Below are 27,799 nucleotides of genomic sequence, written 5' to 3'. Positions count from 1 at the left end.
ATAATAGGGAACTTAATAGAAGTGTAGAAAGGACAAACTTTTCAGTATACTCCAATAAGTTACTGCGTAAACTCAAAGTATTTTTCAGAATGAAGAATGTTCTATTTATCAGTAACTTTTCGGAGGTCGAAATCTGCCTCCGTCTTCAGAAATGGACAAAAAGTTCAAAGATATTTGCAGTTATTCTTCTCCTGATTATTTATTCCTCAACTTCTTCGACAGATGTCAAAGGTTGTCTTTTATAAATAACGATCTCAACATGACCCCAAAGCGTCGACATGTCTCCTTTCAATCTATGATGGTATGCGACTAAATTTGTACGCCGTTCCTCTATGTACGTACCCTAATGCAGTACACTTGCATTGGCACGAATGGAATATTGCTGTTATTTACGATAACAGTCTCGGTGACTCACGGATTGATATCGGAAGCTAGACTGTGGTTATGTGATTGATGTATGTGTATTTATTGTTAGTTTGCAATGCAATGCAGTTTATCGAATGTTAACAGTATTCTCCAAATGCATATTGTCGCAGTCAATTATTTCAAATGAATAATGATACACAACGTCATTGTAACAAAAGATACCAATGATTGATTTATATTGGTATCCAAATTGGGCAGCAGTGTGGAATGGTATGAAATGGGTATAGTGGATTTGAAATATTGAACAAATCAGGGTGCAGAAGCAAAGGCCTTAATCTATGAACTATCTATCTATAAAGCAGTGATAACAGTGATAACAGTAACGGTTTAAATTTCTGAATTCAGAAGAATCAGTCGAACCGCCATGTAGGTTTGTTATTATATCAGAATATTGCTGGGATGGTGGATTGTCTATTAAGCAGGAGTAAATAAAACCGAGGAGATTTTCACGGTCAGGATTTGGGAACGATTCAGATTAGTATATATCGTAAAGCCGATACGAAAGCAAGGTTCTACCTAGGGACTGACCGAAACCTAAAAACATGTAAGGTCAGTTAAATTAGTCAATTCAATATTTTCATTTCCTATTTTTGAAATATTAGTAGAGAATTCCATAACACATGTTTTCAGGTTTTTTGGACAAGAATAATAAGATCACCTGTGAAATATTCACGTCGAGCACTTTTCGACCTTTTATTAATTTTTTGGAGGTAAAAGAAGCAAACGTTCAAGACATACTTTTCTGGTAATTGGAGAAATCTTTCAAAAAAGCTATAGTTGCTTCATACACGTCGTTCTTTGAGATATAAGTAGACATTCTAGAAAGTACCAACGGAGAGCCATAGTAAGTATAGCAGCCCTGATATTGTTGATATATTTTGAAGCGGTTTGAGTACTGAAATCTACAGTTCATTTCTAAAATTAGAGGATAGTTAAAGTATTTGCCTTTTTTCTGTGCACCTAAGACAACTGTTGACGGGGTTTGATTGTAGTTAATCGAAAAGTAGATTCTGGATAGATTAGGATTCAGACAGTTACTTTCATGATCCATCTGTGTCAGTTCAATACTCGAATCTTTTGTTTCGATATTGTTCCGTGATAAGAGTTCCCCAGTAGTAATAGCGTGATCAAAACGTCCTATATTTACTCGAAACGTTTGTTTCAGTATTGATTTCTTTTATTAAGTTCTTTAAATTTGATGAATATATATTTGCCTGTTTTTTTCTACATAAGTTTGTTGCAAGTAACATATGAAAATCATCTATTTCGACTGTTGAACAAAATATATTTTTCTCACTCACGTCCAGCCCCGACAATAATCAACTAGCCTGGTCCGAGCTACTTTTTGGTAATTACATAAATACCAAGGTAGGTTATAAGAGAAATTCCGAATGGAAACGGAATAAAGCTATTGGCATCAGAAAAAGCATCAGTTCGGAAAAAGTCAGACAATATAGAATTAATATCACTACCATATTTCTCAATACAAAATATCATTGAGGATAATAGAATTGTCATTAATAACAATCTGAAAAGAACATCAGTCAACAACTGGAATTTAACTTCGAATAGAAACAGTATGGAGTCATTCAAAATGAAAATGACGAAGGATGAGAATACGATCAAATGAAAACGCATATTATTGAACTTCGTTTATTTCTTAATAAAGTTATAAGGTTCACCTGTCCTATATTTTCTGTCTTAATGTTCAATGAATAATTGAATATTCAAGACGTAGTGTATTCTTGCTCATAAGACAGGGACCAACATCAGCCAAAACAGTGACAAAATGTTTCAAGAATCTCCATGAGAACTCTTGTGGTTGAAGTATAATATCTGGACTCCCCCGCACTTTCCCTGTTTCAATAATATCATTGTTAAATTCATAAACGTTTTTAGATTCCAATAAAGTAAAATACCAAAAATCTACAACTTGAGTATACCCAAATTAATCTTTTCTTCTCTTATTCTAAAATAGACGGAAATTTGAAAGGAAAGCCAGTACTTTTTGCTTTCACATCTACCTACGTGTAGCCCCTGCATCGATTATTCACCATCTCTGTACTCTTTCGAGCTCCAATAGAGCTTTCATTGTTTCACTCTACAATCTATTCAATGGACATTTATAGACGACGCAGCAATTTCTCAGTGTCTCATTGAAAATCCTGTCCCAATCATTTCAGCACTGGGTAATCCAGAATCCGTCGACAGTGTAGTAACGAAGCATGAAGAAAAAAAGGGAACAGGTTTTCATAAATGTTCAGAAATTCACAAAGAAGTTTATACTGTGAATGATGACCTTTTTATTTTGTAGAAACAAATAATAAACTTCAAAAAATTGATAGATGTACCCGTTACTACGTGGTAGGAAATCATAATGAAGAAAAGAGAATTGAAAGTTTTTATGTTTTTTACTATTTTCATTTCAAACGTTACTACAGTTTCGTCCTATAAGAACATTTTCAAACATTAAACTAAGTTTAATATTTAACTGCAGTAACGTTAGTTACAAATAAAAGTTGTAAAAAACATAAAGAGTTTCAACTCTCTTTTCTTCATAATAATAAACTTAATAGAAATTAGACAAAAGTATTTTCTTTAGCCTATATTGAATATATACTTTGCCTATGCATTTTCGTTATGTTAATCAATAACCCACTGGTTTTGAATAAACATAATTTATTTCAAATGAATGATGAAAAAATGTATGAAATCAAAGAATCATTAACATTCATAAAATAATTTGATGCAATAGCAATTCTTCAATTGCCTAATAGCACTTTTTTATTTTCGGAATTTTTGAAATGTATAATATTAAACGGATATGGAATGGTCGAAAAGGAGCAATAGAATTGTCACTATGATCACTCGACTTATCGCATCTAGTTTTCAATATAAAGGGGCATCGATAATTTATAAAACACATATCCGAGATTTGGATGGATAACATTCCGAACATTTAAATTTTTGAAAAGGTAGCTGAAAAACTTTAGAAATTTTAGGGGTTGTGTCCGCATCTGCAAGAGAAATGATGCGATATAACTGAAGACTAGCCTATCCTCCTTTATAATGAATTTGACGTGTTTTTGCATTTCATTGACAACCTGGTTGAGCGTCGGTTATATGCCATCGCCGACAACTTGAAATCTTGAACTCGATTCGGTTTGCGATTCGTTATGTCCTGGATTCCATATACGTTTTCTGTATATTTATTGAATTTATTGGAGCCTCTGGAGACACCCTATATTTTATTTTACGAGAGAGATGACATTGGGAGATCAAGATCTTCTGCTGGTGCTGCAGGTTTTTCCGGGTTTTCCTGTAGATAAAACAGCAAATGCGCCACTGGAATCAATGAAGTCGCCCCGGAGCGCCAATTAATTTTTATTGTTGTTTTATAATTTCACGTATGAAATTTAGTGTATATTGTTCAGAGCTAATAATTCTGGCGGATAATGTCTAATGAATGTGAACAAAATTGTTATAAGATATATTTTTGGAAATTTTATATAACTCCGCTAATGAACTTCCGACAGAACTAATTTCGACTAGATTCTTATGATTAAGCTCGACTGAGGATTAATTATAATTAAAGAGAATTCAAGCTTTTGTATTCGAAATACATCTTCTGAAACAATTTAAAGGATGTTCAGTTTGTTAATTGAAAGGATTTGGGTTTGTTTGAAACTTTTAAGAAAATATTGAACAGTAGACGAGTACCGTATAATTTTCATAACAGCAATCAAAAAAATTCTACATGAAATAGAACAAAAATGCCCTTTCGAATATATTAGAAGAGTCAAATTTGGTTATTTCAAATGGATCTTTCTTCATTTCAAATTCATATTCAACAACAAATATTCAATCTATCTTACAAGTTTCAAAAATAATTGATATTTTTTCGACTTTTCTCAAGATGATGGAAATTGATACTAATAATAAAAATGGAAAAAGAAACCTCTATCTTTCGTTATTTCATTGCCATCAACATTGAAATAATGAAAATTTTCTATGGAATGTTCTCTTCACCTTCACTCCCTAGTTTATGTGAGAATTCATTTTGTATCCTTCGGAACAGAGAAATTTCTGCATAAAAATTGATAATTTGACATAGCATGTGATAAGTTTGAATGTTAGTATAGTTGAGCATTTCAATGATTATAATATAAAATTTTTGCACAGATAACTTCGATCCAGTATGTAGATGTTTTTCCCAAAATATAAGAAAAATATTTATCAAAAACCGAAAAGATAGGCTTGAAGATGAGAGATCACGATTACATGGGCTTATAGAAGCCGGACTTTTCGACCCCTGCGGTTAAACCGATGATTCGATCGCAATAAGATACTTCGTGAAAAAATGCATATGTTGGTGATTTTATTGTGCCCTAATCAGTTGAAATGTTTTTAAAATCATATATAGAAAGATGTTAACTGCTGCTTTTAATAATACCGAAAAAACTCCAGACTTTACACAAATGCTCTACAACTGACATTGTGTAGAAATAGAATCAAAGGAATCAGTATCTTCAAAATGTTCAACACAAGAGGCCTCAACTGCCTCAGAAAACACATTTTCGTTAAGTTAGCAAAAAGTTCATAACAGCCACAAAAGTTCAACCGATATAAATGAACAATAATCGAAGGTGAATATCAATGTATAGACATTGTCATATTTTGGCGAACATACCAATAATTTCGCTCGTTTTTTTAAAAAAAAAATGCATAGACGTAGCTCACAGAACGAATAATCAGTCCAAGTAAATTCATTAAAAAACAATTTATACAAAACTTCGGTGTCGGATAGATCAGGATTTTATAAGCTGACTTGTGGCTCTTGCCCAAAATTATATATTGGCCAAACAGGAAGAACATTTTCCCAAAGACTTAAAGAGAAAAAAAGTAGTTTTGTTAATAGTAAAACCAATTTCTTGTTCGCAAACCACCTTTCAGCAGAAGGGCATGAGTTTATTCATGAATACGATGTGTTACATTTAGAAGAGACAAGTTTGAAACTCAATCTTTTAGAATGTTAGAAAATCAATAGATTTGAGAATTCGGGTAGTTTACTGAATGACCATATAGAATTAAATAACTCCCCGGTACTAAATATTTTTTCAAATGAAGAAACCGGTACATAAGCTCAAGTAATTTAATTCATTATAAATTCAGGTACACATAAAACATTAAATGTCCAAATGAATATTACTGGAGTTTTATCCCAACACCAAACCGTTATTTTAGGACCTCGATATGTGTTTCGATCACCAATTGATCATCTTCAAGAGAAATATTAGTGATCATCTCCAAAAGGAAGATTAGTTTAATCTTCCTCTTGAATATTACTGGAGTTTTATCCAAACACCAAAAAGTTATTTCAACACCTCGACACGTGTTTCGATCACGAAGTGATCTCTTTCAAGAGGAAGATTGAACTAATCTTCCTTAGTTTCGATCACCAAATGATCTTCTTCAATAGAGAAATTGAACTAAGCTTCCTTAGTTTAATCTTCCTCTTGAAGATGATCACTTGGTGATCTAAATACGTGTTGAAGTATTGAAATAACGGTTTGGTGCTGAGATAAAACTCCAGTCATATTTATTATTACATCAAAGGTTCCAAACCGTGCATCAGAAGTATCAAATGGCCAGGTAAAGCTGAGGTACTTGGAATAATTAAGGTAAGTAGGTAGGTCTGAAGTGAGTGGGTCTATTCGACCCTCCGCCGCAACCCGCAAGGGTTTATTGTGGCTCACACCTATTCACACTCGGCCAAATAAACCCAACTTCTCAACGAAGGTATTTCAAATTATGAAATTAGGTTTGTAAAGCATTGAATATGTAGAATTTGCCAGAAGATGCCATTATATGGCGAAACACGTATTGCTTTTTTGTAAAAATCTCACAATAAAGTGTTTTTTGAATACGTTACTTATGGATTTCCATCAAGTATAGGTAATTCCATCATATATTATATCTACAAATTTTCGATTTTCTCTAAATACTACAGAATAATTATCTGACTTTTGTTGTGAGCAAATGATATGATGGAATGAATCATTTTATTATAGACTCCAGTATCATCAAATCATTGCTTATATTTATTGAAATGAAATGAATAAATATAAAATTTCTAATATGCATGGTTAGGCCCGGAGATCCTTTTCGATATTTTGTTGACGTTGCTTTCCTTAATTTCATTTCAAAAATGTAATAATAGAGAACTATTATTCAACGAAATTTCTCAAATGATCGAATACGTCTTCACTAGGATATCTAGGTTACAGGGACCCGATCGGATTCACTATTTGTCAATAAGGATGTCAACCCCTCTTGACCACTGATGCTCAAATACTTGTTCTTCTGATTTGTCTTCTTTCTGTCCATGATTCATCAGGCACGGTCCCTTGAAATCTGTTGTTACCATGAAGGCCTTTTCTCGAATGTTGTCCTCGAATCGGAGTCAATTTGTTGACTTTCTCCTTCAACAACATTATTTTCTATCGGACAAGATCTTCAAGTTCTTCAACGAATATTGCTTTTGGCTCCTGAGTTGAGTTTGAGGTACTTGCTTCGAATTCAGATGCCCATTTTAACGCTTTTGCTTTCTAGAATGTTTCTAAGTATTTTCAGAATGATGTCTCAATTTGTCGTCCAAACACGACCCACCATTGTTTAGGTTCAAACGATTGAAGTTTCAGTGTTTTATCCTGCATGATATTTTTCCTAGTTGTAAAAGAAATTTTCTACCACATTTGGCCTATTAGAGGTTTCAGAGATATATCAGTAAACTCCTTGTAGAATCAGTTGGATTTTGCAGATTCGAGCTGGGTGAGACATTTTCTATATAAAATTTAAAGAGATAGTTCTTTTACAAAAATCTTATATATATATATATATATATATATATATATATATATATATATATATATATATATATATATATATATATATATATTGTCCTCGATGATCCAACAAGTAGAGTTCTAGAATCCCCAACTGCAGTGAATGAATATTTGGGACAATGTTCCTAGAATTGTCACCAAGGTTATGTCTATACGCAATCTTGATAACAAGTGGCACACCTGGATTTGATTATTGAAAATACAACTCAACATTCATCTTCAATCCTTTCATTTCTCAACTCGCTATTTGTTTCAAATGGCTCCTGGAACTGAATTGTGAACTGACTCAGTCTCCCTTCGAGCATAAGTGATCATTCTTTGAGTTGTTCGTGCCCCTTCTAGAAGTTTGTCTATGATAACGATAACGTAACACTATATGAAAATGAAAGTTTGAAACTTGTAAAAGCATTTCTTTTTTTTTCTTATACCTTAATAAAACATTCATGGTAATCTAGAAATTTCGTTTGATTTTTTCACTGAAATTATTTAAAAGTTTCTTTTTTGCCTCAAAACTAGTAACATACAAAAAAAATTTATAGAAATTGTGCGCCCAGTTCTGAATTCATTTTTTCATTGAAATTTCAAAATCGTGGTTTTCAAAGTAGCAGATATTTCATGTACATTGATAATGGAAAGAACTCAATTTTCCTCAGACTTTCGTAATTGTAGGTACGAGTACTCTTACATGGTGTAGAAGCTAATTGAAATGCTAACCTCAAGATCCTTCAGTTTTCTACTCAATATTCGATCACTGAGGTATTACGGGAGTTTCATGATCGACATTCATTGGATTGGTTCAGTCGAATGTCCGAATTAATCAACGCAAGTGAAGGCGAACCTTTCGGATGAAAGGGAATCTTATGTTATCCGATAGAACAGAGATCGAATCCAATAATTCATTTTGAGCGATATCAGAATTGGCCATGAAACTATTGAAATTTGTAGGAATATTCATTTAAATGAAGTGGAAGATTATATATTGTAGTTGAAATTGTCGTTTTGTAATTAAATTTATCAGCAGTATCATGAAAGGGGTGAACACAAGATGAGAAACCAAGATATCTAGGTTTATTGAAACAAAAACCTTCCTTCGCCTTTTATCGAAATATCCACTTCAACGTTGCCGTCATCTCTTTCAGAATTCCAATCCTATATCACAATTTCAGGAAGTGTCAGGATGACGGTCAGTGTTTAAAGTAGTTCAGTGAAAAGAGGTGAAAATAATCTATGTGTCCAGGAAAATTGACATATTTCTTATGAGACATGAACTATTATGGCTCCCAGTATGATATATATGAGAGTAATACAATTCAAATCTGCAGGAAATATGTTTGACTTCAATAGCGATAAAAAAAATGACTCACTCAAAATGAATGTGTACAGATTATATCCATTACAATACCTTAATTATGTGGTAGCACAGGTTTGTTTCTATAGTTACAGAATAGTTCATTCAGCTATTAGTCTTTGAAACACGACTTCTTAGAAATAGAGAAACTGTGATAGATAAAGATATTCTCCGCAAACTCACACACACATAAACTATTAGAAAAAAAATTTTAAAACAAAAAATTCTCTAAAATATTAACATTCAACCGAAGTTAACCTTTTGTTCCTGATGCAAACTTAGTCTTCTAGATGATAGAAAAGCATACGACATATACTTATCATTATTAAATTGATGGATGTTGCCGTTACTACATGGTAGGAAATCATAATGAAGAAAAGAGAAATGAAACTTTCTATGTTTTTTTGCCACTTTTATTTGTAACTAACGTTACTGCAGTTTATTGTATATGTTTGAAAATGACCGTATAGGAGGAAACTGTAGTAACGTTAGTTACAAATAAAAGTGGTAAAAAAACGTAGAAAGTTTCATTTTTCTTTACTTTTCATCAACATTGATCTAGTTTAGAAAACCGTTTGTTACATTAACATGCTGAGAAATGATTAGTTAGTAGCTGTAAGTTCTAGTTGAGTAAATTGGACAAAAGAATGTTATATCGAGAGAAAAACTTCGAATTGTCATTAGGTAGATATTCAGTGGATTCACTTTGATGAATTTTCAATGTTGCATAGCGAATCCATTCACATACAATAAAATACGGTCACATATAATGGAAACATCATTGTTTTTGAAAATAACTTAGAAAAAAAAATTCTGCCTGGTTGTTCTTTCGAATCTAATTATTACAGTTTATTGTATTATTTTCACTATGAAGCGATAATAGTCGCTTTCTCAAGCGATTATTAACGCTTGAGAAAGCTATTATATATCCAAATACAATAAACTGTATTTTCATCAAATATCGGCCAGTTCTATTCTCTTCATCGTACTTAAAAAGTGCGCAAATAAACTCGCACCAGTATTTTGCAGACTTTTCAACCTGTTTTACAAAAAATGAGTTTTTTCCTTCTTGTTGGGAGATTGCTCGCGTTCAGCCTATTCCCAAAAAGGGAAAGAAAAATCTTTTAAATAACTATAGACCAGTTTGTTTATGTTTTTTTTTGTGTATGGCTCTTTAGCTTCCTGGAAGAACGTTTCCTGCAAGTGGCCGCCAATGGATATTTCTCGAATACTTTCACCATCAGTGCTGGTGTTCCCCAGGGATCTATATTGTCTGCAACCCTCTTTTTATTGTATATCAATGACTTATTGGAAAAAACCAAGAATCCAATATATTGCTTTGCTGACGACAGCACACAGGACATCGGCTACGGTGGCACAACTTCACCGGCAGCAGGAAGTTGCACAACTTCACCGGCAGCAAGAAGTTGCGCATCTTAATGACGATCTAGTAGTAATTTAGAATTGGGGTGGAAATAACCAGGTTCACTTCAATGCCACAAAAAACCAGGCATCGGTATTCTCCAAGAAGATAAATGTCTCCGAACCGGATATAATAATGTCAGGTCAGACAATTCCGCGTTTTGCTTCGATAAGTTTGTCGTCGGTTAAAATGGACACTAATATGCCTTGGCACAATCATGTCGCTGGAATTGCAAAGGCTGCTTCTCAAAAGCTTGGAACACTGTTCCGAACCAGAAAACTCACCTCAGCAACTGTTAATGCTTTATATAGCTCAGATCAGACTTTCCTTGGAGTATTGTTCTCATGTAAGAGCTCTGCTCCAAAACATACACTGAAGTTGCTGGATTCCATACAGAAAAGAGCCATCTACCTGATTGGAAACGTGAACATCATGTGCAACTTTGATAGCCTAGAATATTTAAGAAAGGTTGGAGATTTGTCTCTCTTTTATAGATGCTTTCACGGAAAGTGTTCGAGTAGCACATTTGTTTTCACCAAGAGCGGTATATATCACAAATACGCGACGGACTGTGACTGCTCATCGTTTTGGGTTCCAACTCATTACACCTCGAACTTCACTGTTTAGGAACTCTTTCATCTGAAGAAACGCGTTTATGTGGAATGAACTTCCTGAAAACGTTTTTCCAAATGAGTTTGATCTCCAGCGATTCAAATCCAATGTGAATCGCTACTTTCGCACGGGCACCGCTCTGAGAGCGCCTTAAAAAATCATCAACGGTTTAGTATTGGTCAAATTCAAAATACAGGGATTTGAGAACACGTCTATCACAAGATCTCCATTTTTATCAAGATATCTCACTACCTACATGCAGTGAAGCAATGGTTTAGCGATAGAGTTTCTAGTAAATGAATTGATCTGAGAGTAGACCAGAGTTATCAATCAAATATATTATTCATGTACAAATTTTCTAGATAAGAGAAGCTACATAAGCTGAGCTTGTAATGGGATTTCAATAATTCAAAATGACATATATAACATGAGTATTAGCTATTATTAATAATGTCGATGACTGATTTATAACAATGAATATTCAAAGGAGTCTTCGAGAATCTCGGAGAAAATAAAAGACAGAAATTCAAAAAGAATATCAATAATATTCAACGAAAGTCTTTTTTTGCGGAGAAAAATCAGTTCTTCATCAACCTTTTTTGGGTATTTGTTACTTTCCATAATCTGAAAAATATAAAAATTATAATGGAGAACTTTATACAAGTGTAGAAGGGCAAACTTCTCAGTTTCCTCGATTATAGTTACTGCGTAAAAATCAAAGTATTTTTCACAAAAAATATCTTCTATTCATCAGTAACTCGTCGTATTTAACAATTTTGCCTATCAAAAAAATTTTTAGGAAATAATACAATACGTATCTTAAAGTTTCGGCATTTAAGGCCATAATCTGCCTCCGTCTTCAGAAATGGACAAAAAAAATATATTGGCAGTTACTCCTTTTTGATTACTTTCCATTATCTTCAACATCTGTCAAAGGAGTAAATAAATAAATAATCAAAAAGGAATAACTGCCAATATATTACAATTTTTTTGTCCATTTCTGAAGACGAAGGCAGATTTTCGCCTCCAAAACGTTAAGATAAGTATTGTATTATTTCTTGACAATTTTTTTGATAGGCAAAATTGTTAAATACGACAAATTACTGATAAATAGAAGATTTTTCTTTGTGAAAAATACTTTGATTTACACGCACTAACTTATCGGGGTAAACTAAAAAGTTTGCCCTTCTACACTTGTATAAAGTTCTTCATTATAATTTTTTTATATTTTTCAGATTGTGGAAGGTAACAAATACCCAAAAAACGTAGATGAAAAAGTATCAATAACCATTTCAATATTTTCTATCACAATTATCACAGACTATTTTTCCCCAAAATCTAGTTTGAAAGAACTGAATATAAAATATATTCAGATGATGAGTATTCGATCGAAATCGAAAATAATATTGATATAAACAAACTGAACTCAAATATTTTTATCAGAAATATGTGTTTTTTATGATCTGGATACTTAAGGTGTACTTTCATATGTTGATGTCACGTCTCTCTCATTATCTATCATAAATTTATGAGTCTTCATCATCTTTCGGATCTTAGACAGATTTTCAACGTAGAAAACTTTTGAAGAAATAACTTTTCAAGTATAGATCTCTGAATTATAAGACTATACTTCTGAATTTGTTAGAAATCCAACTCGAAAACAGGTCAACACATCGTTTTTAGTATATTATAAACGGAGCCTGCTGAAAACTTCATATAAGACAGATTTTCTATTTTCAATAATACTTTCGGGTACTGTATATTCACAAACATTATTTTGATTGTTTTTCTAACGAAGAAAAAATTGTTTTTATCCAATCGATAGTCTAAAGTTTTGTGATTAGATTCGCGGCGAAGGCATTGAGTTTCTGTTACATCTTATCGGTTAACTGTTTAGCAACTGATCAGGGAAATTCTTGTTGTGAAATGATTCACTGATGGAGTTTTCAATTACATTATTCATCATCAAAATTTTCATTCATATTGCCATAAAAGATGAAATTTGATGAGAAATATGTAAGTGAATTTATTGGACTTACAAGTGAGATTCGTTGTTTTTGGCTACTTCGAACTTTAGTAAATGTTGATTAATTCAGGGGCAATCCACGTAATGACTACATTTTGTGTAGGAATAACTGATGTTTATAGATGAGTACAGAATTATTTTTTTTAAATTGGAAAAAATATTGTAGAGGAGACATACTTACTATCTGGAACTTGATGGCTAACATTTTGAATGAAAATAAGAGATGATGCCTATTTTAGTCAAGAAGACAACGAATATAAAAATCAACGTATCAATAAGTAAAGCTATATTTTCCTTGATATCTAGATATGAACGTGTTTTTTGATTTTTCGAAAACTGAGTGTCCAGTAATTTGCATTTGAAGATTTTTTGAAGTATTTGTCCCCTTTCCTGATGAAGGAATATATCCGAGTTAAAAACTCTTCTAGAATGCGTTGCTATCAATGACAAAATTGACGTGGTTGAAGTATTCTTCACCTTTCAAGAAGAGCTCAAATACAGATGATAAAGGTGTATATTAAAGTGTTCTATAGTAAACAGTTGTTTTCTACATCCTTTCATGTAATAAGCTTCAAGTATGGAGAATGACTGTTTCATTATTCAATGATTGCTACCACCATTCAATATCTAACTATAAAATGTTTTGGCTGATGTAACACGAATTGTTCATTGAAGATATGAAAACAGCACATACAGAGACAACCAAGCATAATATGTTCCAATTAATATCAACCAACTATCACAAAATAACAAGCAACGTGATTTTGAATGTTTATATTCAAAATTATTGAATGTGTGCGGCAATATGCCTCAGTGAATATTCCTTTCGCGAGATATATTCAGCTGAATGCTACTGGGCGACTGATAATTTTGAATGGAATCGTTCAATCAAAATTTTCCACATGATTATTTTCAACTTGATCCTTTGTTTCGATGATATAGTATTGATTTGATGGGATTCCGTGAGCGCTGTCTTCTTTGTACAAATATCAGTTTCGAAAGCTGGTCAAGTTTATGCAATTTCAAGACCAGTGTTTCACAATTATAATATATAATGTTTATTTTTGATAAAACACAAATTAGAAGACGTTTATGAATTACAACAATTTTTGAAAACAAACATACTAATCACTGAAGCAAAAAACGCTTGTGCGTGATTCATGAAAGAAAAATAAATAAATATATATATATATATATATATATATATATATATATATATATATATATATATATATATATATATATATATATATATATAAAATTTAGAAAGGTTAATGCAATCAAGCTGCTGGAAAATAATTCCATGAAAATCAAAAAATGAATATATAAGTACTCTTTGATCATTCCCATATTGATTTCAATTCAAGAGCCACCGGTAGACAGCTGTTTCAGCCTATTGGGCATCGTCAGTGCCGGGCAGGCGGTTCTCGATTGAAGACAAAATGAGAAAAACCAAGAAAGTACTTGATAAAAATAGCTGCGTAAACGCAAGCGAAACTTAAGTGGAACCACATATTGGTGTGACACCCAAGTCAACTTGCCAAGTTTTTGGGTGTCACACCAATAGCTGACTTATTTTTATTTTGTTGATCAGTGACCATGCCATATTCGAAATCCTCATCTCCATCATCAGAGTCATTATTTTCATCTTCATCTCGATAACAAAATTGGTTCAGAGTTCAATATCCGAATTCGTATTTGAATGTTTATTGTCGTATCTCTAATAGTTTAAAAGTTATATAAGCATTAAAGTCAACAAATGGATCAGCTGGTGCAACTTTTGCAGTACGTGTATTTTCAAAATTGAATAAACAATGGAAAAAAATTTCTTTGATATTTTTATGCTCTTGGTTGTTGCGAATTCGTTTATAACAAATTATTGAGTGAAAAAACAATGAAATTGGTAATGGAATTTTTTTTGTTATTTTGTAATTGTCAATTATGATTTGAGAAATGAAAAAATGTCTTATGTAATACAGTAGACATATAAAAAAAACGATTGAAAACAATTAATATTATTATTAGGATTTTTTTTTTCAAATCATTATTGACAGTTTTCTATAAAGTTGAAATTTTTTTCATTAAATATTGAAATAGTCCATTCTTTATGAAAGATTTATGAACAAATTATTTGTTTCAGTTTATGAATGTCTTTTATCGACATAAGAACGATTAAATAATGATAAATAAGGAAAAAAATGTTCACAACATTATTGTGTTTTTTTTGTTTACTTTGAAAAATTATTATAAAAAAAATATTGAAATTTTCAGAAGTTTTATCATGCAATCTTCTTTTGTATGTATCTAAGAAGGGCTCTACGCAGCGAAATAATTTCACAGTAATTATTTAAATATTCATTTTACTTTGAACGATAAAGGGAGTTTTAGAAAATTTTGGTAATTAACAATTGTCTAAATTATTGAAAAATTCCAACAGGAATCAGATCTCTATGATGTTAAGATTATATCATAAATTTTTTAAATTTTTCTATTTACTTCAAGTACCTCAACAAAAGTATTTTCAAGTTACGTACTCACTAACCTAAAAATGGCGCGCCGACAGCTATTTTCAGCGTTAAATTGAAATTATAAATAATGGAGATACCGTTTCGGGAGTCCGAATTGTTTTATCAGTAAATTTCCTTCTATTCAATGATCTTTTTTTCAAAATTCAAAAATATTTATAGTTTACGAACTATAAACAACAAAACCGAATACTGCTTTTACGGTCTTCAATTGTTTATAACTTTTAGAATTTTTTATGAACTAATTTTTTTTTTCACAATGAACTTGACAATACTCCGGATCGAATGAGCCTAACCACTTAATTTTACTAAAAGTATGTCCATTCAATACGAATCTAAACTTAAAGCCCAGACTAAATGATTGATTGATTACAGTTGATACCAATGATTGTGAAATTAACGAGACAACAAAATGGTCTTGTATCTGAATATGAAATTACTGATTCAACTCATTCTATTCCATTTGTTGTTTTTGTTTTGGCATCAGTGACGTTCGAGAAAAAATATGAAGTCATAGGCAGATTTGAATTCAAGACTTGCTGGCACACTATTGCTGTGCCGTTTCATCACTTGTATTAGCTGTAATTTTAAATAATATTTCACATCAGTTGAGTATGTTGAATTTCTCACTTCAAAGAATGGTTGAGTTTTGAATAAGTGATCGAATATATTTTTACTGGTTCCATTTAGCTCTTGATGAAGAGCTTAATGGAAAATTAAGCTCAATTAAAATCTCCTTCGACTTTTACATTGATTTTTGAAAATGTTTAATTTCATCCACAACACTGTTTCTCAATTAATAAAATAAACGTTATGCCTCTGAAATTATAACAAAAATGTAGCTGTCGTTTTTATGTATTTGGCATTGACTACTATAAATATTCATTAGCTTCTTCTGAGTAGGTTCTGTTACTAACTCTCTAAGCCACACCTGGAAGCATCATGGCTATTTGTAGTTCCGCCAGCCATGTTACGTAGGAGAATCAATCCACCTTCAATTAGATAAATAATAAATGCAGGGAGAATCTGAAAGCAATTATTCATTTAATAACAAAGTTTGACTTCGTGATAATTAGCTATTGAAAGTATGGTTCAAATTTTCTGTCTATATACCGGGTACCAATGAAATCATATATAACACATGTGGCCATTTCTATCAAATATAGCATGACGTCACATACAGAAATATTGTCAAACTCGAAGTAGGATGCTAACGTCGAATTTTGCTTAGTTTTTGAATAAAAGTTTTAAAATTGAAGTTTTTGATTCACCCACGTACTTTTTATCAATTTTGTTTAAACGCCATTGTTTATATCATTCATCATCATCATCATTCATCAGTATTTTTTGAACTTCGACTTCGAAATGACTCTCTTATACTACAAAAAGGTGTCGCAGATAGTAATCTGTTTATTTTTCTCTGCCAGTGAAAAAGTGTCAAAGCTCTCATTATGGGATAATAACTTCATAAAAATTACACTTTTCACCGGTACAGATAAATGGACAGCACAGTATCATTTTTTGTAGTAAAAGAGGTACACTTCGAGGTCGAAGTTCAGAAAATACCACTTCCTATTTAGATTTTTGAGATCAATGAAGTGAAAATTGGCATATAACAAAAGTCCCTAAAGAGTTCGTTGATAAGTGAAAAATTTCATTTGTTGACTTTTATTCAAAAACTGAGAAAATTTCGTCGTTAGTTTCTCTTTATATCGAGTTGTTTGACGTCATAATACCGCCATATTCAAATAGAAATGGCCACATGTGTTATACCGGTCGGTCGGTAGCCAAGCGGTTAGGCGTGGGTGCTTTGTTCACTCACTCGAATTGATTGCCGTGTTGGTCGGTGGTTCAAACCCTAGTCTGAACGATCGATCTTCACTTGCTATCGTCCAACCTGTGTTAGGAATCACACGTTAAAAGGTAAGACCTCGTTAATCCTTGGCTCGCACAAGTTTCGACTTCTGAGGGTTGTCGTTCGTAGGGGTGCGACAGCTGGTTTGCGGAAAAACAGATTTCAAACAGATTTTTTTAAACAGATCGTTAAAAAAATAATTTTATTTCTGATCAAATGGTTGAAAAAATATACAGAGTTCTATTGGACTCAGTTCATCAAAAACTATTAACTAACAAATGCATAATTAATGGAAAAATTGAAATACAATTTTTTTTATCGCGGATTATTGTTCATTGACGTATTTCAAAACTACATGAATTTTTTCATTCCTCAATTTTCATATTTAATATGTTAAAAAAAAAGGTTTGTTGCTGTGTCAGATTGACGCCCCGCAAGCGAAAGCTAGGCTGCCCATTTTTGGCTCTAGTTTCAGGGCTCTGTAAAAATTATAAATAATAGAGGTACTGCTCCGGGAGTCGAAACTTTTTTTACCATATTTGATGATATTTTTTGATATTTTTTTTAAATTCGAAAATTTTGAGTACTATTCGAAATATTCAGAAAAAAACAAACCTCAATTTTTTTCAACTAATTTGTTTATGACTTTCGTAATTTGTTTCAGTGCCTTTTCGAACTCATCCTTAAACTTTCTACGTGACTATATGAATATAATGACACCTTGATCGTAAATTTCGGAGACTATATAAAAATTTTAGAAGAAAATGGTACATGAACTAGACTATTGATCTCATTCCTGCCAAGTCCCTTGGTACTTTCATATTTTGGAATCCACAACCGGTCCAAAACCTCGTTATTATTTTTCACCAAGATTTATGTTTTTCTGTCCATCCTGAAAAATGTATTTGTGAAACTGAAATACTCAAAACATCAACAACATGTATTTTTTAGTTTATTTTCATCAGAACTAACTTAAATTACGCAGTAGTTTCCACGACGCAACAATCAAACTTTCATGAATCTTCGCTAATATACATTTATCTCTTATCCACCTTGCATCCATCTGTTTCACATGTGAAAAACTTGGCAACGTTTAATGGACCTCACTTTGCCTTTATGATGAATTAGTACGTGTATATATGTACTCACATTGTTAGGATTTTTTAAAAATATATACGGACCTCACTTCACCAGGAGAATAGTAAAGTCCTCACTCTGTAGATGTATATTGAAGAAAAATAAATAATTTTCTATTGAGATTTTCTTGAGTATATTTTCCATTTTTTTTTATTGGAAAACAGAGGCCGCGGCTAGGTTAAAAGTTAGAACATTCCCAGTCAACTCCTTCACCCGGTCCTCACTTGGTTAGGACTGAACTGTGTCCTCACTTTGATAGCTGGCGATATATATATAGACGGCTCAAAAACCAAGAAAGGCTCAGAATGTGGAGTGTACTCTAGATCACTAGGCCTAAGAATTAAGTAGGGAATGGGAAAAAATACCAGCGTGGTCCAAACAGAACTGGCTGGTATCTCAATCGCCACAAAAGAAATAATCAGGAAAGGAATCCCTGGCAAAGACATAACAATCTGCATTGACAGCAGACAAGCCATATTAGCCTTGAACTGACAACTTGTTACATCAGGGCTAGTACTACCAAGTTTCAGCCAAAGCCTCCGTAGATAATAACATTATCCTGAGATGGGTAAAAGGGCATGACAGGAGTTAAGGTAATCGCATTGTCGACTCTTCATCCGAAGAAGCGGCTGGACTATGAATTTTAGGACCCAGTGGCACCTACGGCCTGATGACTTCGAAAATTACAGAACTAGCCCATGCTCAACCCCTAAAGAGATGGGATGGAATCAAAGGATGTAATCTTACCAGGATCATCCTGGGCGACCCTGGGAAGCTGGAGTCGAAGAAATATCTGGCGATGACTAGGAAAAATCTACGTTTAACACTAGGATTTCTGACTGGCCCCTGTCCACTAAGGAAACACCTCCATAATATGGGGCTATTGGACACACCTCTATGCAGGATGTTTCAATAGGAAGATGAGACTATCAGGCATGTCCTATATGAGTGCCCGGAGTTATCTTCAATAAGAGAGTGTGTGTTTAGCGGGCCTTGGCCTACACCTACCGATATAAAGGAGATGTCTCCAAGTGACCTGTCCACCTTTCCAGAAAGGACAGGATGGACGATGACCTAGGAGGACAACTTCTCGGGAGGATATACAATGGATCACATGTGGCCTAAGTGCTGTGGGCTTACACTCCCCCTCCCTACTCTACAGTACAAGTAACAAACCACAGCTATTCTCAAAGCCAACATAACCCATACCATCGGCTAAATTAATCCTAATGTATGCGCCAAAGTCATGGAAAATTGGACGTTTCAGATGCTCTTCACCAAGAGAAGCCGTGGCGGACATTTGAACGACGTTGTATTCCACACATAATGGCATCAATGAGCCTAATGAAATACCCTTCACATTATGCGAAGGAAATCCAACTAATGTTTGAGACACCCTATTGTGAAATGCAGCTTCAAAATGACACTCAAATTATATTGTGTCCAAGCTTCCAATCCAATTCCAATCCAATTTTTTTGAGCATGTCTGGGACTATCTAGGTAGACGTGTGAGGAGTCTGAAGAGACAACCTGTAAACAAAAACAGAATTCGTGTTGGGCTCATAGAGGAATGGAATGACATGCCCCAGGAGTATATTTGAACGGCAATTCGTGGAATGCTTCGGGGAATGAAATCTATTGTCCAAGCTGGAAGGGGCTCCACCCGATATTGAAAATATGAATTATAGTTTATCGTTCAATTATTAATTGTTCCATGATTATTGTGAAGGATGAAGAGAGAAAATACGCAGAGAAAACTCGAAGTTCTATCCAATAATCCACATTTTTTAAACGAAACTTGATATCAAATTGAATAAAGAAAAATGTAGAGAGTGAACCAAGTTGGCTTACAGGATGATTTTGAGTGTCTCATTCATTCACGAATGAGTTATAGAATGAAGGACAACATTTTGGTGATAAGGAGTCAATATGGAAAGCTAGAATACGATGTATTAAGGAAGAAAACAAAGACTTACAGGTATATTCCTGACAGTTCACATCACTGTGGACAGCACAAACGTGCTGGGTTGAATTTTCTAGTACGTCTTTTGACGTTTTCTCCCACACATGAGAGGTTTACAGAAGAAAAAGTAACAATACAGGAAATAGCAATCAGTAACGGTTTCTCGAGGGTTATTGTAGATGATATTATAAGAAAGAAAAATTTTAGGTTAAGAACGAACGAAATCTCGACTTTTAGAAATGACGAAAACCAAGATGAATATATCTCAGTTCCATACCACCAATACACAAAGAACTAGGTATGAAAGTACTATTTAAACAAGTCATACACTACAGAGCCTTTTGGGAAATTCAAAATCCGAAGTCGAGAATTCGGAAAAGTCTGGAATTTACGAAGTTGAATGCAAGGACTGCGATGAAAAATATTATGGAAATACTAGTAAATCAATTTAAATAAGGTATAAGGATGCTAAGATATAAGTGTGCTAAGTGCACACCTGAAATATGAAATACCAGAAAAATTGTAATCGTTGATGAAGTCGAGCAAATATTCTATGTGAAGGATGCTGCCGTTGAGGATACATTTCAGCATATCTTCTAGAAGCTTCTAACCCATTCCCCTACGACAGACCGTAAACGTAATGCATATCAGCCATTTCCTCATTTGTGTATGCCATTTTGATAAGCGGTGAATTATTAAAGTAACAAATTAAGAACAGAACAACAACACACAATTAGTATTAATTCAATTTCGAAAATTCACAAACTGAGAGCGCCATACCAATTTAATTGTCACTATCGCTAAGAGCGACCTACCAGTTAGATTAGTTTCGTATTTTCGCATTTATGACGATATATCTCTGTAGTAACATCGTCATAAATGCGAAAATAGTTGTTCGTAGTTGTTCTGTAGTTGTTCGTAAAATAATTTTTTGCTGCGAACTGGTTTATTTTGGGCAAAAAATTCAAGAGACATTTTTTATTTACAATGAAATAAGCTATCGAAAATACATTTTTAAATGGTAAACAAATAATAAGACAAAAAGTTACATTGGAAATAAATTTTAGGGGTTGCGTTTTCCACCCCTTACAACCATGGGGTAAACCAAATAAATTACTGGCTAAGTGTATTTTTGGTAGTACAAAACGTCAGGTTGATTTCAATATTGTAACTTTTTTAGTGCTTGTGAAAAAAATTGTTATACAAATTTTATGTACCCCCTTAAAGGGGCTGTATCTTAATAAGGGATGCTCCAATGAAATTTCTTTATATGAAAGATCCTATCTTTTTTCGATGAGGAATCACCTCCTTGAATGTTTTACACTCATTTAGTTACACCCTGTTTAGTTTGTTGAAATAATATTTTCAGTTATCCAGCTTCACCTAACTTGTAGATGGGGCAACATTATGAAATTGATTTTGAAACAAGATTTAGTTTAAACTTCCTCTTGAAGATGATCACTTGGTGATTGAAACGCGTATCGGAGTGTTGAAAATAACGGTTTGATGTTGTGATAGAAATCCAGCAATGTTCATTACTACACCAAAGGTTCCAAACAGTGCATCACAAAAACTTATTCGAATTCAAAAAATTTTAACATTCTAAGGTAGCCGTTTCTCATGCACTTGAGTATATTTTACGTCTATGGGAAACAGCATTCATAAGAATACACTTTACAAGTATTCAAATCATGAAATACAAAAGACTTTAGGGAAATTTACTTGAGTATTACAAATTTCACCTCACGTTATTACTAGAACACCCAACTCTCCGAATCGTATGTCTTGTGAACGCTTCAAGAGAATATCCTCATACAACAAAACTACTATCTCCAACACATTTTATCACTATTAGTGCCTTTCTTGTAAAAATTCCAACCTCGCAAAACTCCGTGCTGGCCACAGTGTCAAACATCGTCGGTTCATCACGTTCAAACAAATGAAGTGTCACATCCATCTGGCCTTTCCACGAAACACGCGTGCTAAATCCTTTTTCATATCTTCCAACCAAGAAGTGCCGTTGACGCTGTCACAGAGATTCCCTTCGGGTCAACGTCACTACGAATTCTCTGTGCCTCGTCAGACCGGTCAATAAAGGACGACTTCTGTTTTCTCTATTTGTTCGTCGATCTCTTCTGGTGCACATCCTTCGTAACATAGATTCATCATCGACAAATAACTGTCAGAACAATCTGAAACGGTCTACATGAGTTACTTCACTTTTTATTGGAGGAAAGATGGATTCGAAACGTCTTTCGCAGACTACGGAACTGCTGTGAAAAATTCAACAGTCTTCTTGTCAAATACATATTCGTTGGATTGAATACAGTGATAATTGCTGAGATAATATGAAATTTTATCATTTTGACATATTCATCATTAATATATGGTGAGTTCAATTCTCATTTTTCATGATGATCTTCTACTACGTAATAATGGCTACATCCATCAATTCATTAGTATTTTATTTTACTTGAAGTAACTGCTCAGTTTGTTATAGTGCTGTAGCGTTTTTAAACTTTTCTTACTATCATCTGGATTACTTATTATTACAACTTTTCATGCATATCAATTTCTGCAACTTGATGTGCAAAACTATTCATTTCAGTAATATTTATTAGTTTTCGTGAAACCACTTCCTTCGTAGCAACTTGTTAACTATTAGTCGATCATGTTTAGCTTAAATTCAGCAATTTCTTTCGGTAGGCTTGTATGGCAAGTAAAATCTGCATAATGTAGAATTTTTTCATTAGCATTAGCTCTATTTCTTTGTCTTGATTATGATGATGTTTGTTTCGAGGTGGTTGACAATGTTTCGTGGTGCATTTCATCAATTCGGACCTCCATTGATATGATATGATATAAATTGATTCGAAATCTCTGAAAGACTCTATAAACAGGTAATACGTTGGAAGAGTTAGTTGAAAACATTAAATACAAAACATCCAGATTCGAGAAATCAGGAGTATATAAATTAAAGTGTGGGACGTGTCCTAAGGTATATATTGGTCAAACTGGCAGAACATATGAGCTTTGTAAATAAGAAAACAAGTTCCAATAGCAATGCCGAACAATGCGAAAAAGAGATACCAGTGAATAAGATTCGAATGCATATGAATATCGGAACACAGATATTATATTTCAATGTACATAAGAATCTACATCTCAAATTTGGTTTCGAGGAAAACAAACTATTACAAGCAATGTAAGATTTGATCGAAATTCCTTTCTCAACTGTAAGTAAAATAGTCAAAAATAAACCTTATGAATGCAAGACGCGATATGATACAGGATTACCAAGACCTTCAGATGTTCATCTAATAAAATTGTTGAAAAAGACAATATACGACTGTTACAAAAGCAATGAGATTCCTACAACTGAAATCATAAGGAAGAAGTTAAATACCATAACGTGAGCTGCTGTGACAAAACTCTTCAGAATTGAATAAAAAAACTAGTATTCAGATTTGAAATAATAAACAAACGTCAAGCAGTTATAAGCAGAAGAATAGTGGAATTGCGTAACAAATACTTGGAACAAATAACGCGACTAATCATCGTGCATTGCGGAGAAAGAAAAGGATGGGTTCCGAAATCTTTGAAATGATGTGGAGAAAAACTCATCACTTGACTATCATAAGAATATGGAACATTGTTTGAAAACACATTGATCCCAAATTTGGATGCGAATAGTGTTATATATAGTTCTTGAGAACGCTTCCTATCATTCGCGACAACTCATCAAAGTATCGAATAAAAATTCGAGGGAATATGAGATACAAAGTTTTTTAACAATTTAACAATTTGTATTTTGAAGATAACTATACCAAAAACCAACTACTTGAAGTTTTACAGACAAAAACATTTGAAAAACTGTATGCCCTGCTTGAGAGTATTGCTGAAAAGTATGTCACACCATACTGATACTTTACCCCTATTTTTGTGTTTTCAATCCCATCGAGTTGATTTGGGGAAAATTAAAACAAATCATCAAGCGTAAAAATAATTTTCCAAAATTTGATAAGATGTTAATAGAACGAATCAAAAAGAAGTATCTAATATTACCGAAGAAGACTGACATGAAAAAATTAAAAAAGTAATTTTAGTTAAAATAGACACTATGGAGAAAAAAAATGCTCAAGACCAAAAATACTGACAGTTCTAATAGAAGCTGGATGAAACATGAGATTATAGATGTGATGAACCCTCCAACAATCTTTTCATTCTTACATAGATTCTGTATTGATCAGTTCAAATGAGGATGGAACGATTGGTAGCAAATCAACAATTGAATTTTGTACTAGAGAAATATAGGACTTGTTTTCATTTTATTATTATCATATGTATTATTAGTCATTCTGTGAAGAGACAAATCCATCAAATAAAAAATCTTGAACTTCAAATTGTGAGACACGATTTTGCGACTTTGTTTCATACATTAGATACTTAGCAAAACATGGAAAATAACTGAGTTCCTAGTAGAAAACATATTGATCTGTATACAATGATTTTGATTTATCTGACTGTAATGTGTTTTGGCAAACTTCCATTCCGAACGAAATTTATCTTTTCTCTATCGAATACTGTATAATAAATCTAAATGTTGTCCTGTGGCATTATTACGCAGTGACTTTGTTTTGTAGAAGACAGGACTATCGCGAGTGTTTCGTGGATAGATAAACTGGACTGGACTGAAAAAGAAAAGTGACAATCTACGTGAATCATTCTAGTTGTTTATTGGTTTTTGAAATATGATATTAGGATGTTTGTCATACAAGCCTAGTTTCTCCTGTTGCTTCTTTTTCCGAAGATTTATGGGGTTGGTTAGTTCCAATTGTTATTAATGAAGTTGATAAATTGTGAATTTCTTATAATGAGACTGCATGATGATCTTCAAATATGCTAATATAAAAGATGGCAACTTTTTTATGCTTACAATTGAGATCTCTGAAATGATGGAAAAAACTCATATCCAGTTGAAGAGTTCGCGAAATACAGAACTGAAAAAGAGCATTGTCTCACACAACAAAAGTTTTGCAATCTCTATAGAAGACAGGAACACACTCAAAACGAATGTTTTGTGAAATGAAATTCCCAAAACCAAAAAAAATTTCGCAAAGATGACCTAGCCATCGAGACGAGACACAGAAGAAAAAAAAAGAATTAGATTATCACTAATACCAGATCTGTTCAAAAAATGAGGGGACTTTTCATTTTCCTCAAAAAATATTTATTTATCCATCAATTTCTCTCTTTCAAAAAATTTCCCATCAGATATAATACACTTGTACCAACGTTTTTTCCAATCCTCAATGCAGTTCTGACATGCACTTTATGGCACGCTCTTTCAGCGATGTCCATCTCCTCAATTGTCACAAAACGTCATCTTTCCATGTGTCTCTTGAATCGTAAAAACAGGAAAAAGAAGAAAAGGGACACATCCGGTGAATACGCTGGCTGATGCATGATTGCGGTGTTGTTTTTGGACAAAAAATCAAGAACAAGCAATAACGAGTGAGCATGTGCATTATTGTGATGCAAAAGCCATAAATTGCTTTTCCACAATACCGGAAGTTTTCTTCGTATTGCTTTTTGCAAGCGGCGCATAACTTCAAGATAATACTCCTCATTGAACATACGACCATATGGCTAGAACTCTCGATACACTATTCCTTGGTAATCGAAGAAAACAGTGAGAAAAACCTTGAAATTTGGAAAAAATAGGCCTCCATTTGTGGTTTTAGCTCCCGTGGGCTCTCTGATTGTGGCGGTTTTTTCCAAGAAAAACACAAGCACTACAAGCTCTGTACGGTACCTGTTCGAAATAAGCGATTCACGTTGGAACTGAATCGCTGGAGTTTGAATTCATTTGGAAAGTCAGGAAGTTTATTCCACATAAATACAGTTCTCCAAATGAAAGAGTTCTTGAAGAGTGAAATTCGAGGTGTGCCGAGGTGAACTTTGAAACGATGAGCAGTCACAGTCCGTCGCGTTATTCTGATATGTACAGCTGTTGGTGGAATCAAATGTGCCAAGTCACTTGAACACCTCATGTGAAAGTATCTATGAAAGACATACAAATCTCCAACTTTTTTTCGATGTCCATCCAAAGGCCACTATTGTTTGTAACATATACCTCCCAGTTACCTCATTTCCTTCGTTACACAAACATACATAGCTACGCTGATGATACGCAGATATACATGCATTTCGAGGAATCTTCTGTAGATGATAGTTGCCGAAAAATTAATATAGATTTGAAAAGTCTCACTGAACTTTCGGAAAAATACTGTCTTTCTGTGAATGTCAACAAATCGTTTGTCATGCTTTTTGGGAGGTCAGCTACTAGGAAAAAGTGCTTGAATAATATAAGCATCACTATCGATAACGTGTCGTTACCAATAAAAGGCGAAGATGACAATATAAAAAACCTTGGTTTGGTGATAAATCCGTCGGTAAGATTTTCATCGCATGTCTCACTGATTTTGAAAATAGGGTATTGTAACCTCAAAACAATCTACCATAACCGTGAAATACTGAATCGCCAATCTAAACAAATTCTTTGCGACGCACTTGTTTTATCCCATGCAAACTATGCTGTTGTGGTGTACGGTCCTTATCTGTTACAAACCGATAAGAGAAGACTGCAAGTATCACAGAACTCATGCGTCAGATTGATCACTGGTTCGCGGAGACGGGATCATGTGACACATCACTTACCAAAACTGGGTTGGTTCAATATGGAAAATCGGTGTATCTTACATGCATGTACATTATTTTACAAAATAATAAATCACATGAAGCCTGCTTATCTCTACAACAAACTCAGGTTTCGGACCGACGTTCATAATCTTAATTTGAGATTCAAGAACTTGCTCACGCCCCCTCACCACAAAACTTTCCATTATCGTGGATCGTTTTCTTATTACATAACCTGGCTCATTAACAAATTACCTAACTAACTAAAAAATTCAAATTGTATTATATTCAAGAAGAAAATCGAACATCTTTTTCTCATGAATGAAATTCCTACCATGCTGAATTTCAAGTGATGGTATCTATCTATCTTTTTTTTTCTTTTTCTTGCGTCGACTTCTTTTCTTTTTAATTATAGTATCATACATGCGTTCAATGTGTCTTGCATACCGTTTTATGAAGTATATTTTTAATCGTGTTTGTTTGGTGATATGTTTGCTTGTGTGCACTTGTGTTTATGTTTACATAGGTGCACACATTTTTAGGTTGGATGGAAGAGCAAGGTCTGCTCATGTTGCGATTTCTCCGTAGCATGGTCAGAAATTGAATCGTGCCATTCGATAGGAAGTTATATTTTTGTTTATATATATATATATATATATATATATATATATATATATATATATATATATTTCTTTGTATTCTGTTCCTATCAATAAAATCAATTATTATTATTATTATTATGTTCTAGACTATCAAGGATTGGACTTTGGTTTCGAGGTTACAACCATATACAGTGTTGAGCAAATCTTGACCATCGAGACGTCATTCAACAATTCTTGACCGATGTTCAGGTTTTTTTGGTCAAAATTCAGCATTTCTG

The 27,799-nt window shown here is 33.3% G+C and overlaps 1 protein-coding gene and 1 long non-coding RNA gene across 4 annotated transcripts in view; one reads left to right on the top strand and one right to left on the bottom strand.

Moving 5' to 3' along the window:
- Cngl (Cyclic nucleotide-gated ion channel-like) overlaps positions 1 to 27,799 on the bottom strand; it is a 463,427-nt gene that overhangs the window by 200,759 nt on the left and 234,869 nt on the right. The gene's annotated exons all lie outside the window — the stretch shown is intronic.
- LOC111503125 (uncharacterized) lies at positions 402 to 27,799 on the top strand. The gene is made up of 3 exons (XR_012467810.1): positions 402 to 975; positions 1,057 to 1,270; positions 27,668 to 27,799. It is a non-coding gene; the product is annotated as an uncharacterized lncRNA (long non-coding RNA).

The sequence above is a fragment of the Leptinotarsa decemlineata genome, unplaced genomic scaffold, assembly GCF_025532065.1.
Source record: "Leptinotarsa decemlineata unplaced genomic scaffold, Ldec_3_MD MMD2_tig00026354_RagTag_RagTag, whole genome shotgun sequence".
NCBI classification, from domain to species: Eukaryota; Metazoa; Arthropoda; class Insecta; order Coleoptera; family Chrysomelidae; genus Leptinotarsa; species Leptinotarsa decemlineata.
This window is presented reverse-complemented; position numbering and strand designations above follow the sequence as displayed.